General features: G+C 42.9%; 1 pseudogene; it reads left to right on the plus strand.

Annotated features, from left to right (window-relative positions):
- The first annotated feature begins 3,035 nt into the window (after positions 1-3,035).
- Positions 3,036-4,014, plus strand: LOC116101245 (annotated as a pseudogene).
- The last annotated feature ends 443 nt before the right edge of the window (positions 4,015-4,457 follow it).

Genomic DNA, 4,457 nt, shown 5'->3' on the forward strand with positions numbered 1-4,457 from the left:
AATAATATACATATTTTACAATCCTTCTTCAAGAAATGTCCTCTTTGTTAATGTTAATGACTCTGCTAATCAGAGAAAGCAGGAGTCTGGGAGACAAAGGTATGGGTAAGGTCTCAGCAAATGGTAAATGCTGAGACCTTCAGTGCAGTCCTTAGAAAAGAACTCTATAAACAAGGATTCAAAAATACATAATTTCTCAAAAATATAAGGATGCAATATGAATTATATGAGGGGCTTCACAAATCATATAACATGAGCCAACTTGTCAAAAAGATACTGAGGAAGGAAATAAAGAGATTTATGGAGAGGTGATTACACGAGAACCCACTTGGTTGTTGTTTATTTATTTTTTGTTTGTTTATGCTTAGAAAGCCAAACATATTCCTGAGTTCAGAGTCAGCCTTGGGCAGAGCAAGGGTTAGACCCAAGTGTGGTAGAAATGGTAATTTCAGGCCAGGTTCCCACCCAACTAATTTATTGTCTGTACTTAACAGAGGCAGGCAGAAAGGTTAAAAGAAAATGTGTGCTCGCTGTCTCCTACGAATTAAAGGGCTGGGGTCATGGGATGCTAAGTCACAGGATAACCAAAAGAAATATGGAGTAAGTGGCTGGATTAACCTGTAAAATAAAAGGCTAAGCTTATGATCTGTAAGAAATGAGTTATCCAGAGAGGTTTTTACTATGAAAAGAGAGAACTGCTTGGAGAATGAGCATAAGCAGAATATATAGAATATATAGAGAGAGCTGTCTGGAGATCTCCAGAGAGAGCAGAACAGACATCTATCTGGAAAGATGTCTTGGGCAGACAGACATAGGTCATCAGCTTGGACCCACAATTTGATTTCAAGTCATTTATTTCACCTTTCCCAGAAACTTCATTCTTAGAATCCTTCTCCAATCTGAGGCTTGGTATAAGAGGCTGACTCTTGCACCACATCAGGGTCTTGCTTGGGTCTGGGAGAACCTGGTTTGTGTGTGGAGGAATGAAACATTGTAAGGTCATAGCCTGGCCAGATGTGCCCACTATAACTAGCCTTGCCAACCACTCAAGCAGTTATATCCGTGAAAGTATAGAAACTTTGCAGGGCTGTCAACATGTAGCATTAGCTCGTACTCTATCTCAAAGATGAAATGGAAAGGTGACCTTGCATTATTGATACATTATTGATACTTTGTGAAGTAGTAACCTGATCATACTAATTTTCACTATAATCTGTTTGGGTTGCTACAATAGAATATCATAAATAATTTAGCTGATAAAATACAGAAGTCTCTTCCTTTCAGCAAAGTAAGTTGGAAAATCTAAGAACAAGTGCTTGGCACATTCAAGACCTAGTCATTGTTGTGGTGATAGAAGTAGGTTGCACCCAAGGCCCTGCACATGTTGTGAAGTGCTTTACCACAGACCTAAACCTCTAACTCGACATGTAGGATGTTTTCAGACTCATAATTTGGTTATCATAGTGATATTTTCACTTGTTAAAGTAATGAGCTAAGTCTCTTGTGCCTAGTAACATCCCAAAGACCCTGCCTTCAAAACTGTCAGGCAGGGGGCCAAGATTTTGTCATGGATCTTAGGAAAATATGACCATGAGAGCATGGCAGCATTCTCATTGAAACTCTGCTTACAAGGTTGCAGTTGTCATGGTAACCACCAGCAATGTACAAGGTGCCCCAAACTATGATACTTGTGAGAACATTCCAGCTATCCATAGAAATAAATAGGACTGTGGAGGAAGGGAGCACTGGAGAAGGAACATTGTTCAATAACAAAAGAGTGACTCCTGCTACAGAGACCTTGACTTACAGGCAGAATTATATATCCTTAGCCATATTGAGGCACTCTTAATGACTCATTATCTGGGATGGGAAGAGGCTCTATGACCTTGACCTTCATGTCCCAGGAGGGCTTCTCTTCCTGGTCTGCTGGGTCTGAGGCTCTGTTGCATTAAACTCTAACTATATCAGTGTTTCAGGCAATGAGCTGCACCAGACCCTCCTGTTTCACTTTCTATCTGGAATTTGCAAGATAGGAGAAATTCAGTAGGTATTTCTCCAGAAGCACACTACAAGAACATAAAAACTATCTACTAGTGAAGCTAAATCCACTATGGTTGCACTATGGTTTCCACTCACTCTTTACCTTCTCTACCTAGCATTTAGATGGTACCAAAGCATGAGCTATTAATGAGCATTTGGCTTCAGAGAGACTCTGTTATGAGGGTACTGAGTTTCTGAGGTGGTAATGAATTGATGAAAGGATGAACACTTTGGAAAGTGCTTCTAACAATCAAAGAGTACACATGGAGGGACCCATGGCTCTAGCAGTATATGTAGCAGAGGATGGTCTTATGGGATGTCAATGAGAGGAGAGGCCCTTGGCCTCATGAAGGCTTGAGGCTCCAGTGTAGAAGAATGCCAGGACAGGAAAGCAGAAAAAGGTGCATTAGTGAGTAGGGAGTAGGAGGATGGGATGGGGGGTTTAGAAGGAATAACATTTGCAATGAAATTAAAGAAAACATCTAATTAAAAAAAAAGAAAAAGAAAAGTCCTTCTGTGTAGAGGGGTGATTGGAAGAATGAGGACATATTTTGAAAACTTATTTCTTCAATCCTGATGCAGAGCAGAGTGTAAGTGGCTAGGGAGTGGCCCATTACAGTTAATGATCCTTTCCAGTATGGTGCTTGAGTCTGGTCTTGTTCTATAACATGAAAAGAACTTATGGGATACATCCCCAGAGCTTTAACCACTGGTGTTCTTGGCAAGACATGGGACAAATGTCCATTTACAGGATTTTATTTACTACAGTAAATAAAAATTGATGTCCTAGGTGATATAGTAATCTTTTTCTCCATGGGGAAGATCAGCACCAAGAAGAGAATGAACATTCTCTGTACCCCAGCTTCAGAAGGCAAAAAGCAACAGTATAAAAAGGATTCCGTAGGGTCTCTGCTCCTCCCTGTTCCAGAGATAGCCGCATCTTCTTGTGCAGTGCCTGCCTGGTCCCATAGACAAAATGGTGAAGTTTGGTGTGAATGGATCTGGCTTTATTTGATTCCTGGTTACCAGGGCTGCCTTCTGCTCTGCATTTGGAAAAGTGGAGATATGTTGCCATCCACGACCCCTTCACTGACCTCAACTACATGGTCTACAAGTTCCAGTATGACTCCACCCATGGCAAACTCAACAACACAGTCAAGGCAGAAAATAGGAAGCTTGCCATCAACGGAAAACCTATCACCATCTTCCAGGAGCGAGATTCCATTAACATCAAGTGGGGTGATACTGATGCTGAGTATGTTGTAGAGTCTACAGGAGTCTTCACCACCATGGAGAAGGCCGGGGCCTTCTTGAAGGGTGGGGCCAAAATGTTATCATCTCTGCCCCTTCTACCGATGCTCCCATGTTTATGATGGGTGTGAACCATGAGAAATATGACAACTCACTCAAGATTGTCAGCAAAGCATACTGCACTACCATCTGCTTAGCCCCCCTGGCCAAGGTCATCCATGACAAATTTCGTATCATGGAAGGGTTCATGACCACCGTCCATGCCATCACTGCCACTTGGAAGACTGTGGATGGCCCCTCTGGAAAGCTGTGGCATGATGGCCATGGGGCTGCCCAGAACATCATCCCTGCATCCACTGGTGTGGTGAAGGCTGTCAGCAAGGTCATCCCAGAGTTGAACGGGAAGCTGTGGCATGGGCTTCCTATCTGGAATGTATCCACTGTGGATCTGACATGCTGCCTGGAGAAACCTGCTAAGTATGACGACATCAAGAATGTGCTGAAGCAGGCATCTGAGGACCCACTGAGGGCATCCTGGGCTACACTGAGGACAAAGTCGTCTCCTGTGACTTCAACAGCAACTCCCACTCTTCTACCTTTGATGCTGTGGCCAGCATTGCTCTCAATGACAACTTTGTAAAGCTCATTTCTTGGTATGACAATGAATATGGCTACAGCAACAGGGTGGTGGACCTCATGGCCTATATGGCCTCCAAGGAATAAGAAACCCTGGACCACCCACCCCATCAAGGACACTGAGAACAAGAGAGAGCCCCCCAGTTGCTGAGGGGTTCCTACCCCAATGCTGAGCATCTCCTTCACAATTTCCATCCCAGACATAATAACAGGAAGCGCCCTCCCTACTCTCTTGAATAAAATAAATAAAGTTTGCTGCACCCACACACAAAAAAAGACTCCCTACATGCTGCTGGTGACATTCATTCTCCCCAGTGATTCCTATTACTAAGAACAGTGGTAATGGAGGCTGTTATTCTAGAAGGTTTTGGGGAGCCTTCTGTTTCTTCATTACATTAGAGACCAACTCAGACCCCAGGTCAGGGTTTAAGAAACTACTTCCAATGTAACCACCTCTAATGTAGTCAAGAAGCATTTCTTAGTCTCAGATGTCATTCCTGAATCCATTACAAAAACAGTCAACTAGCAAT

The sequence above is a fragment of the Mastomys coucha genome, unplaced genomic scaffold (assembly GCF_008632895.1).
Source record: "Mastomys coucha isolate ucsf_1 unplaced genomic scaffold, UCSF_Mcou_1 pScaffold21, whole genome shotgun sequence".
Taxonomy (NCBI): domain Eukaryota; kingdom Metazoa; phylum Chordata; class Mammalia; order Rodentia; family Muridae; genus Mastomys; species Mastomys coucha.